The 12594-nt window shown below is 37.1% G+C and overlaps 1 protein-coding gene across 3 annotated transcripts in view; it reads left to right on the top strand.

Annotated features, from left to right (window-relative positions):
- The window catches only part of CSMD1 (CUB and Sushi multiple domains 1), a 994481-nt gene that overhangs the window by 321059 nt on the left and 660828 nt on the right, over positions 1 to 12594 (top strand). The window lies entirely within an intron of this gene.

Raw genomic sequence — 12594 nt, 5'->3', positions numbered from 1 at the left:
CCCCTTCCCCTTCCCCTTCCCCTTCCCCTTCCCCTTCCCCTTCCCCTTCCCCTCTCCCTTCCCCTCTCCCTTCCCCTTCCCCTTCCTCTCCTCTTTCTCAATTCCATAGATGGCCATCCTATTATTCTGTTAATCTCAGTAGTTTTCCTGCTCCTTGTATTTTTTCTGTCATCCATAGCAATGAATAGCAGTCATTGCTTCTCAGCTATTTCATACTTCTCTGTTCCTTTCCCTTCTCTATCCCTTTCCCTACTTGGGGAAATAGTTAATCCCGGTATTAACATCTTGTCAGAGGAATGGCCAAGTGTTACTGAAGCCAAAAGCATGCTTGTACCAGAGGCATATACAATCATTCACATTGTTTTGGCTTTAAAACCCTTCTTTGGCCACCATGGTCATCACAGACTTCACCAAAGACATCTTATTCTACATTAAAATGACAACTTCAGTAAGTCAGAAGTATCTGAGAAAAATCTGAGATTTACTGATAGTTCTACATAAACACAAGCCAATGACTATAAAAATATACCTATCAGTAAAGAAATCCTAAGCAGTGGATTTAACTTTAATTTAAAACCCTACTCAAATTAAGGAGAATAAATAACAATAGGAGTCAAGTTCTGAGTTAAGACAGAGAGCATAAAACAGAAATTTTTCCTAAAACAATAATTACTTCAGTATTGACTTCAAACAGACATCCTTGGTTTCCACAAAATCTCATCTTGTGGATACTTATGGACAGACTGCAGGCTGCCTATAAAAATGGGTGCCAGAAACAAGCAGGTCACTTGTCAGTATCATCTAATGCTGGTGATATAAAATACTGTATTAAAGTTAAAATAAACTAAAACTATTACCTGTGTTCAGATATTCAGGATCTTGCATAATCTGGACAAAAGTGGTAATGGCAGGATATTAAAAAATCAATACAATGTTATGAAATGTAGTAGCCTGACAGATTATGCAGTGCATCACCATTTTCCTGCAGAAATCTTATACACATTATATGCAGAGTTTGCCCAATATTCATATTGCTTCAGCTAACTAGATGCTGCCCATTGCTTGGGATTAATGTCTAAATACTATAATACAATTTTAAAAGAATGTTTGCAGAGATTAGAAATGTGATCAACAAAGACATTGCATGCATCCTTTCCTTAGAAGAAATACTTTGAATGAGAACATTTTAAACTACCAAAATATGACTCACCTAAACACAGTTGTTAGGGCAAGTCATCCATGAGAAACAATTTGTTCCAAACTAAAAATGATATTACTATTGATAATGTCAGTGATGATCATAAGTCCTGAAATGATATATTACATATATAGGGATTAAAGGACAGGAGAACAAAATAGAATTTTCTAATAGGAGGAGCTCAACCATCAAATTATGCATCTGAGGGCAAACCTCTGCTAAGGTGACTTAACGTATAGGCACAGAAAATGATCAGAAAGAAAGAGATGAAATATCTCTTGGTAAGACATATTTCAAAACTTACTTTTGGGATGTGATATTTCAGGTTGAAGTTACCAAAAATTATCTATTATTAAATTTTGTAAGAGGTTGTTCTACTTCTTAACTTCTGAATATATTGAAGAACTATTGATTAGAAGGTACATTGACAAGATGGCATCATCAAAGGAACAATTTGAGTATTATTAAATTATTAAAATTTGTATGCATACTAGTAAATTTACTTTGATCACAGTGGGAATTCAATACAGCAAACTACACCATATTTTGGAGTAGATTATGCATGAGGCAAAGATGTTCTGAAAAGTAATGGCAAACCAATATTTAAGTGTGATGATTTTTTTGCTCTAAAAATTAAGAAAAACACCACACAACCTATAAAGCTTGTTATTAAGTCAGTGTACTCTGAGATTCATTGACTGCTCTGCCAAAGAAATTTGATGGCTATTGAATGCTAGCTAGTGTAGCAAAATAAAGACATTCAAAATGTAATAACTAAATATGGATAGCACTGGTCATAATAACAGCATAGATATAAAATGAAGAAGGTCTTCAGCACATAGAAATAACCAGTACCAACTTCCCAGAGGTACATATCAGTAATGCACCTTCCATAAGGATTCTGGATCTTTGCTGCAGTGTGTCATCCTTATTAGGGAAAGAACAAGAAAAAGCAACTCTATTTTGCCCCTAAATCCCCCCTGTCAGTTTTGGAAATGAATTCAGTGGTGAAACACCAATCACCAGCATGTCTCCATCTTAACTGCCCATGTCAGGTATTCTTGTATGTGCAGTGCTTCCCTCATTCCTTTTATAGTGTATTCATACTCTACGTAAATAAGGCATTTGAAGTGACGTACTGAACTACTCAAGCAACAACTTACCTTCTGGAAGATTTTGAATAATGTAAGTGATATACTGAAAGAAAATATGAGTTTATGATATTTGACACAATAAAAAAAGTTATCCCAAAGCACTCACATAGTTTCAGACATTTTAAGAACTGGCCATTATTCTCTACTAGTAGCAGCAACCACTTCTGTAAGTGCCATTTGAAACTATCAAAACAACTTATCAGGAGAAGTCTTTTTAAAAAGTTAAATTTAGATAAAATGAATTTTATGACCCATGGAAATTCCCACTAGATTTCTTTCCCATAAAGGACAAACAAGCCAGGCAACAATTTTGACAGGAAGTGTTTGAGTATTAAGTGATGTATACTGTGCTGAAATTCTAGTAGGATGTGTAGAAATAATGGACTTCAAAGGTTTGCTTATAAAAAGAGAATGTCATGGCTCTCTTGGGAGTAAAACATGGGAGGAGAAAGTTAATATAGTGAGCTTTGTGCAGTCTAAAACTGTCAAAGCCTGACCCCTTAAAAATAGAGCTGTCAGAACAATTAATTTCAGAAAAGAAAAAAAAAAAGTCATAATGAAGTGCTAGTGAAAGAAAATCCTTTCCTCAGTTCTGAAACAAGATACGATTTTTTTTTTTATTTTTTTTTTTCTGAGTCCTAGGGACACAGTTACAATACATATGATGTATAGTAATGCTTGGAGAAGATTCTTTACGCTGAAAATGTAATTTGGAAAGACAGAGAAGGAGATGGAAAGGTCTCATTTGATTGCTCTGAAAGCTTTTGATTTTGGAATTACTTCATTGGTGGTGCTTTCTGGACTACAAAATTTGTCATTCAGCTCTGACAAACACTTCCTGTCAAATTCCAAACTATCTGGAGATCTGTGTTACATTGGCCAAAATGAATTGTCTAAAACAAGACAGTAGCTAATTATTTGAACTTCCTATTGATCTCAAGTACTGAATATACTGATGCTATGCCCCTAATTCTCTTTACAATTTACAAAAAACGTATGTCTTCAAAAGGATCTTGTTAGGTTGTTATTTTCTCCTTATTTTCTAAATGGGAAAATGAGACGTGGAAAGTTAAGACATACAATTTTTAATATTCTGGATCTGGTTGGTCTGCTGAGGATCAATCTCTGTAAAACATCAATGCAGTATTGAGGTCAGCTTTACATTTGTTTTGAAAAGAGAGAGAGATTAAAAAAAAATCATTTATTTAGGTTGTTTTTAATTTTGCATCACTTTTGCTTTCTCTTTTTTAAAAATTCGGATCAGCATTTGTGGAAACAAATGTCATGTGGAAATTACTTCAATCATTTGGGGAGCAACAGGACATGAGGGAATAGCATGGAGCTATGTAAGAGATGGATCAGGTTGGATATCAGGAAAAAGTTCTGCATCAGAGGGCGGTGGGCATGGAACAGGCTTCCCAGAGCAGTCACAGCCCCAAGCTGCTAGAGTACAAGGAGATTTTGGACAGTGCTCACAGACACTTTGTTTGAATTTTGGGTGCTCCTGTGTGAGGCCAGGAGCTGGACTCTGGTCCCTGGAGCTCCTTGCAGATCAGTATGTCCTATGATTCTATGATAAGTTCATTATTACATATTTTGAATGGATCTGAACAGTTAACTTGTGCAAAAGAGATAATGAAAATTTGCAAAACCGTTACATGTAAGTATTCAAAATTTTACTGTGTCACAAAGAACACATTTGAAGCTGTGTACATTCTTGGAATAAATTTCTAGGCATAAATCTTCTGTTTTATTTACAGAAGGAACACTGAGCACTATCTAAGCTGATTGTCAAATACATTCATGTTTGGAAAGTACAGTATTTTTTTAGATACATCCTTTTTCCTGCAAAGGAAGAACATGCTATTTGTAATAAAATCTAATCTATTCAAATATTTGCTACTGTATTTTGTTTGCCGCATGGTCTGTGCTAAAAGTGTGACATCAAAGTGCTAGAAAAGGGTTATTTGTTTATTTGGTTGTTTTTTATTGTTGTTGTTGTTTTTTTTTAAACTCGCAATACTACTGTAATCCAATTTGTAAAAACGTTAAAAGAAACCTTTAGAAATTGATTTATTTCTCACCTTAGGCTATTTTTGTGTGCTGTGTGGCTTCTAAACCACTTGTTGTCATTCCTTCCATTTTCTCTGGCTTCGTTTCACTGATTTTTGTGGAGGTGCTCTGATACTGTAATAAAAGGTGAGCCTGTAAAACCTAGAGAGTTGGAAATGGGGGTGATTTTTCAGTTATTAGTGGCTGGTCTGTAAAGAAAAAAAGTGCTCTTCACAGACTTTTTCCTTTCCAAATTCCATTTAGCATAGAGCCATTTGTGTTCCTCTGATATGGAACTGTGAGCTGTGGGCTGATTTTTAATTTTATTTATTTTTTCTTTCTTTACAGATGAAAAGTTCTTTATATTTTTCATTTCCAAACCACTCACAAGTGGCAGCATGAATATAATCTACAGTATTATGAGTAATCTAGAGTAGATTCATAAAGCAAAGTTTCAGATTTCATCTTCATTTACTTTGAAGTTGCATCAACTGTTGATTGCTGCAGTGTTTTTTTCAGTCTTATTTAGCTCTCTCTAAAGCCTTATGACTATGAAATGCAAACTAGCTTCAGTACTGAGGCTGTATAAAATAGTGGGTCAATATATCATTTTGTGGATTAATGCAACATATCTACCTTTAAGAAGACTGATGATGACATCTGCGTGTGACAGTAGTCAGACAAAACTCATGGAATTAGAAATAGTGTGGCCAGCAGGAGCAGGGAGGTGATCATCCCCCTCAGCACTGGTGAGGCTGCACCTCGAGTATTGTGTTCAGTTTTGGGCTCCTCACTACAGGAAAGACGTTGAGGTCCTGGAGCGTGTTCAGAGAAGGGCAACAAAACTGGTGAGGGGTCTGGAGCACAAGTCTTATGAGGAGAGGCTGAGGGAGCTGGGATTGTTCAGTCTGGAGAAGAAGAGGCTCAGGGGAGACCTCACTGCACTCTACAACCTCCTGAAGGGAGGTTGTGGTGAAGAGGGATTTGGCCTTTTCTCCCAGGCAACGAGCAGGACACCGGGTAATGGCCACAAGCTGTATTAGAGGAGGTTTAGATTAAACATAACAAAGAACTTTTTCTCTCAGAGAGTGGTCAGGCACTGGAATGGCTGCCCAGGGAGGTGGTGGAGTTGCCATCCCTGGCAGTGTTCAAGAGGCGTCTGGATGAGGAGCTGCGTGATGTGGTTTAGTGCTAGTGGTGGCAATGGTGATGAGGAGATGGTTGGACTAGATGATCTTGAAGGTTGTTTCCAACCTTGTGATTCTATGATTCTATGAGTCTATGGAAATATAAGCTAAACTTAGTAATGCAAATAGTTTCTAAGATTATATCTTAAATTGTTTGAAAAGGGCGGGTGGTGTAGAACAGAATGGCTTAGGTTGGAGGGGGCCTTACAGATCTTCTTGTTCCAACTTCCAACTATAAACTACTACCAACAGTGATCTTACTGCCGTATTTTTATTACCAATTTCATCTGACTTCTTAGTGAGCTAAAACATGTAGGAGTCTAGGTAATGGTTCAGAAGGTATATTTCAGTCCATAAAAGATGTTTATGTGATTTGCTAAAGTAGGATTTATTTGGAGATAATTATTAATTAATTAATTGGACAAAATAACATTCTTATTCATATGTGTAACTGCTACTGGGTGCATTTGGGTTCATATGCCAGTATACTTCAAAGGCATCTTTGGTCTAAATATCTATGTACCATTATACAAGTGTATATTTTATATAGAACATAATCCAAGACAGAAAATTTTCTGCCTTACACTGGAAAAAAGGTTTGCTGTTAAATTAAAAATATTGCTAGCTGTTTATAGCTGGGAGGCAGAAAAGCAATCTGCTCATATAATTGTTGACCCTGAACACCTGATCTTATGTAGAGGTTCTTATGTTAGCTTCTTTTTTAAAGTACAGTCATTAGCTCTATAGTAACTGAAGGAACTTCTTTTTAATAATGTGACTTCCCATTGTGCAAGACGTTAGCAGCATGCGAGAGTCATATCAGAACTTCCATGTGATCCCAGTTCTGTCCACGAAATGGTGGCCATTACAACCTCCAGGCCTCTCCCGGCAGCTGCCATCCTTGTCAGAGCCCCAAGTCCCACCATGTTCTTGACACCTCAGTTCCCTCAGAACACATTTATATTCGTTTGGCACTGGAAAATTCATATCACACTTTTCTGTTCCCATATGACTATCTGCTAGCTGCAGTCACAGGCTTTGCAAGTTCAGGATTTTCTGCAGTGGATGGAGATTCTGCTGCAGTGACAGTTACTGGCTATCTAGAGAAGCTAGCTTCTTTTTTCTTAAGTTTGTTGAAATTGTCAAGCCTGCAGCTTCTTTCTGCTTTCTAGCTAAACACTGTGAGTTTTGGTTAAGGGAACTTCATTGGCCGTTATTGTATGAGCTTTTTGCTCCAGTTGCCTCCTTCTTCCACCTACTATGAGAATATTAATTTTGTGATCTTGCAGTTAATGTCTAGTCAAGCCAAACTCATAGGAAATATCAGGAGTTTCCACATTATCATGGAAAAATTGAACTTAGTTACATTATAGACTTGAATTAAAAACTAGTTTTTGCCTGTTCAGAATTGAGACTGTAAATGTAAAATAACTGGAGCAAGAGCGCCAAGAAAAAATAAGCCTTTTGTATACTGCATACTGTTTAAAAAACAAGCAAACAAACAAAAAAACCTTTTATACATGTTTAGACTAGTGCCCCACTAACGAAGCATGCACACCTTATCCAAATCTAATTAGAAGGAATGAGAAGCACCTGATGTTAATTATTAAAATGAGAAATTGAGGGAACAGGTGGGGAGATCCTGTGATGTAGTGAACTATAGGAGATAGTTGCTGGAAGAAGTCAATGAGCTTCTATTTTTAATTATTTTTTATGGGAACTATGAGTAGAATATTGGGAACTTGAAGAGTAGTCGCATAAGATTTGCTGTAGGCCTGATGCGTGAATAGTCAATGATGTAGGAGTCTGTATTTGTGGAGAATAGTACAGGAGAAGATTTGACACTGCTGGAGAAGGGAAAGAGGTAAGGGACTTTTATTGCTACTCTCTTGGGAGAGAAAACTGTTCAGCACTCATCAATGCAATGAGTTATTGTTGGATGTATTCCTTATACTGGAGAGGTAGAAAACAAATTTTTTTTGTGGAGGACTAATCAGGGGCTCTATCAGCTGTGGCATTTCCTCTATGTTTTTTAAGGGGAATGAGTCAAGGTTAACTTACATTTAGGAGAAATCACTTAGACTATTTGCTTTATGTCTTCCCTTTTTCTGTGACATGATTTAAAGAAAAATGTTGTGGAGGGGAGTAGTGGGACTTACACACTAACCCTTCTCTTATGTTATAGTAAGTCATTTAGAAAATAGAGATCCTGTACTAATTTTATAGTAGTATCTTGTGCTTTTATGTATGAGATGATATTTCACTTTTTGCTTGTAACAGAATTGATGTGAATTATTAAAATAAGTCTTCTGTGGTATTGTATGTGGTAAGTTACAGCCTGGTATGATGAAATAGGCTTGTTTCTTGGTTTTACATACTCTTAAGTGCCTTCACCTATGGTAACTCTTCTCAATGCTGGTAGCCAGTACAGACAGGAGTTTGCCCCAGGGATGCCATCTTCTGATGATGAACAAAATGAGGGGAAATCTATATATATGCTTTAAGAGCGTGTCCTTCTGGCTCCTTCAGGGGCTGTTTTCCCAATGAAATTGGGAGGCCAGTAATAGCATGACCCTCAGGAACAACTGTGGACAACTTCCTTTTATTTTTTTATTTTTATTTTTAAAAAGAGTGAAGAAAAAAAAAAACCAAAACACCAGAAAACTTTATTATTATTGCTGACTGAGCTTTACTGCAGAATAGCAAGTTACAGCAGTGAACAAGGGAGATGGAATTTCTCCAGGATTTGGGAAATAACGTTGCATAAGTTTGTTTCTTTGTGGTTACACCTTGTTGGTGGGTGTCATTTGCGTGAGTATGAACTTGCATATGAGAATAGTTATACAACGTCATATACTCTAATTTTAATCTACACAATTTCACCATAAGATATACTATCTATTATCTTGAGAAGGGATCTTTTTACCTATGATCTGCTTTCGACTTTGAACTCTATGCAAAGATGTTGGGTATGGAAAAGACTTAAATGATAGGCACTGCTGTACGGTGCATGTTCAAATAAAGCTATGTGCTTTATTCTTAGCTATTTTTCTCTAGGATACTTTTAGTTGGCTAGTATCAATTTTCTTTCTTTTTTTTTTTTTTTTTTTTTTTAACTGAAGTTGTAACTGGCTGAGCTTTAAAATAATACCTCTGACTCTTCACTCAATTTGTTGAAGGATCTTCAGGGATCATAAATGTTACCCTTCCTAAAAGTTCATATTATGGATAGATATCCTATAACTGTGTTTGTAACGTTGTAGCTTTTATAGGTTTTAAAGTGTCTGATAGAACTTGGCAAACGAAGTGGGAAAATGGCTGCCCCTCTGCAGAACCCCATAGCACCTAGAAGTGATAAGGACTTGGTTCCCTAGGGATATCACGAGCTTACTTGCTTTCCTAAGCAAAAATCTTCAGAATACTCATAGGCATAAGTACACATAATGGAAATATTATACTGAGTGAAATATACCTAATACACCTGATTTTTTTTTTCCTTTAAAGAAGTTACAGAACATGAAACATGCAATTTGCACAGTGCTACAGGGTAGGCTGAGAATGCAATTGCATGCACGTTCTTACAGTATGGTGTTGGTTTTTTTTTTTTTTTTTTTTTTTTTTTTAATTGAAGGTCAGCACAAGATAGCAAGACAGTTGTTTTCTGTGGTAAGACTTCAGTTACCTTTGTCTCTTAAATTACTGCATTAGCTTCCCTTCTGGCTAAGTTCAAGCAGTTTAAATTGATTCAGGCTAGTAATTACTAAAATTACAAGGATAACATATTAAAAATTTGACTTTAAAATGCATAAAATTGAAGTACACTCGAAGAGATGAGCAGAGAATACTACGAAAGTATTGAGTGAGGGTGCTGGCAGCCACGGTTGTAGGGGGAGAGGAATCAGGGTAGTTGGCTTCATCTGCCTTTCCTCAGGGCACAGCTGCGTCCAGCAACCAGTATGGCAGTGCCTCTGCAAAACAGGCTTAAGAGAGGGGAGCAATGCTGCAGAGCTGAGTATGAGATGGAGAGAAGCATGAGAAACAAGCCTATGAAGGCCAAGGTGAGAGAAGGAGTGTGGAGGATATTCTCCTGAGAGCCAAGATTCCCCTGCAGTCATTGGGGAGGCCATGCCAGAACAGATAGGCCTCCATGAACTGCATCAAAGCAGGTGGGTGTTCCCTGGAGGAACTGCAGCCTGTTGAGAACCCATGTAGACCAAGGAAAAAGTGAGAGGGAAGGTGTGAGAGAAGAGAGAAGCTGTTTATGGGGTGATCACAGCCTGGTGCTGCTCCATGCATTGGATAGTTGGGGGAATGAAGAAGTGGAGTTAAACCAGGGAAAAAAGGAGTGTGGGGAAAGGTTTGGACTTTTTTTTTTTTTTTTTTTTTTTTTTTCCCTTCACTACCCAGCCCTAGTTTAATTGGATAAAAATAAATTTTCCCTGAGTACAAGTGCTAGTAACTGGTGATCACTCGATTCTCCCTGCCTTTAACAACTCATTCCTGCTGAGGAGAGGGGGGAGTGGGAGCATGCCTGGCCGGGTGGTCTAGGAGCTGGCCAGAGCCAACACACGACAAAAACACTGGTGAGTTCTATATCCATAATAAATGCCTGGGATCTATAGTTGTATCTTGATTGCTTTTTTTAATTTTTTTTTCTGGCCTTTAATAGAATATGTATATTACTGACTTTGTGATGTTGGATACCTAAAATGTGGAGTTTTTCTTACTTTTTCTTTCTTACTGTAGTTCTTGGATAATTTCCAGTTAAGCCATATATGAGATAGCACATTTTAAATATATTTCAGTGTGTTTTATTTAGAATTTGACTTCTGTGATGTAGCAAGGAATTTCTAGAGAGCTGCAGTAAGGTTTCTGTTTGATTAGCTTCACTTGCTATCAGCACCATTTTTGAGTTAGTGTCTCCCTGTACCTTTATGTTTTTCTGTGGCATGGAAAGTTTGAACTTATGGTTGTCTTTATTCAAATAAAAGTTTAGAAATAGTGTGTAAATCCTGAAAGGTTATGATAGTGATGGCAGGCAGGTCTTTATTGTTTTGTGTAACACTTACTGACCTCCATGCATTTCCAGCAGAGAGCTGAAGACAGCAGTAACTTTTACTCTTAGCTGCTGTCTGTTAAGGGATCAATGACCGTTCCCTCATTTGCTCTTTGTATGTACATTATATGCTCCAGGCCCCTCAGCAGCTAGGTAGCCTTGCAGTGCATTTTCTGCAGCCTATTAATGCCTGTTTTGTACCAGAGAGTCCTCAGATGATGCCTCACAAGTGGAGATGTAAGCAGAGCCAGATGGATCTGTTGGGTATGCTATTGCTATGCTGTATCTTATGTATCTGTGTATGTAGACCGTACTAGAAATGTCTGAATGACAAGATCTGTGAAATGATACTGCAGAAAGAAATGCTTGTTTCTCAGTTAAAGTCTGACTTCAGTATTGGTGTTTTGTTGGGTTTTCTATAATAGGTTCTGTTTTCTCTTTATGGACCAGCCAACTATAGTCCAAGTATTGCCATATGTTCAGTATGAAGCAGTACAAGTTTATCAATTGGCAGTTTTATTAGCAGGACTTTTTTAGCACAGACCTATCTACTTTGAAACACTCCCTTTCTGGATGCTGGGAAGGCCTTGGTATTAACTGCTGAAGCATATTTCCAAAGTAAAGGAACATTTGAGGGTTTGTGATTTCTTCTGCATGATAAAATGAATGTGCAAAACAAGTAATGATTCATCAGCTATAATTACCTAGCAAAAAATATTAGTAAGGGGAGAACAAAAACTTGGTAAGTTAACACTGTTTTCCTTATAGAATTTACTTTGAAGTCTATGAAAAATGCTCAAAATTTTTTATCTAGTTTCTCTATCAATTTCTTGGCATTTGATGTCACTTATTTGTATACGATGATAAGGGCTTTCAGAAATATTCTGGACAGCAAGAGTACTGCAGAGGCACTCAGATAAACTATTGAACAACAGAAACACAGAATTCTTCTATTTGAGATTTTCCTGTAATTTCTTTTTAGGATTGCAGTAAAAAAATATATGTTGAAAAAACATATTTACAATCAACATATTATTTCCTTCAAGTTTACTATGTACCTACCTATTCCTAGGTCTGTAAGAAGTTTAGGTGTGGTGATTAAAGTTGTGAATGAACATATTTATCTTCCTTTAATGTAAATTTCAAAGTCAATTAGATGAAAAGATGATGTGGTATTTCAAAGGGGATAGTATGGAAACTATTTTTGTTAATGAGCTTGTAAAGAGTCTACATTATTGGAGTGATGCTTATTACCATAATAGAATCAAAACAGGAAGTCCTAGAAACAACAGCTCAAATGAGCTCATTTGGGGTCATATATAGATAGAATCACAGGATTGCTGAGATTGGAAAAGACCTCCCAGATCATCCATTTTGGCAATCCATCTACCACCAATATTTCCCCACTAAACCTTGTCCCTTAGTACAACATCTAAACGTTTATTGAACACGGTGACTTAAACACCTGCCTGAGCAGCCTGTTCTTGCATGTAACCACTCTTGTAGAGAAGTTTTTCCTAATATCCAACCTCAATCACCCCTGGCACAACTGGAGGGTATTCCCTTACTAATAGTTAGGCAGGAGAAGAAGCTGACACCCACCTTACCGCAATCTCCTTTCATCTAATTGTAGAGAGCAATAATGTCTCCCCTAACTCTTTTTTTTCTCCAGGCTAAACAATCCTAGTTCCCTCAGCTTCTCCTCCTAAGACTTGTGCTCCAGACCCCTTACCACTTTGTTGTCATTATGAATCAAAGCTTTATCAAGTGGAGCAAATATTGATCAGGAATGATGTAGCTAAACAGTGTAGTTCGGCATTTATATAATAATTTCTTTTTGAGTGACTTCCTTTCCCCCCACTCCCCCCTCCTTGCTTACAAATTGTGAAGCATTGAAGCTAAGTTATCTTCCTGTGTTTCAACTTGGTTTTTCCTCCTTCCCCCGCA

Source organism: Lagopus muta, chromosome 2 (assembly GCF_023343835.1).
Source record: "Lagopus muta isolate bLagMut1 chromosome 2, bLagMut1 primary, whole genome shotgun sequence".
NCBI lineage: Eukaryota > Metazoa > Chordata > Aves > Galliformes > Phasianidae > Lagopus > Lagopus muta.
The sequence above is the reverse complement of the archived record's forward strand: the minus strand, read 5'-3'. Positions and strand labels throughout refer to the sequence as shown.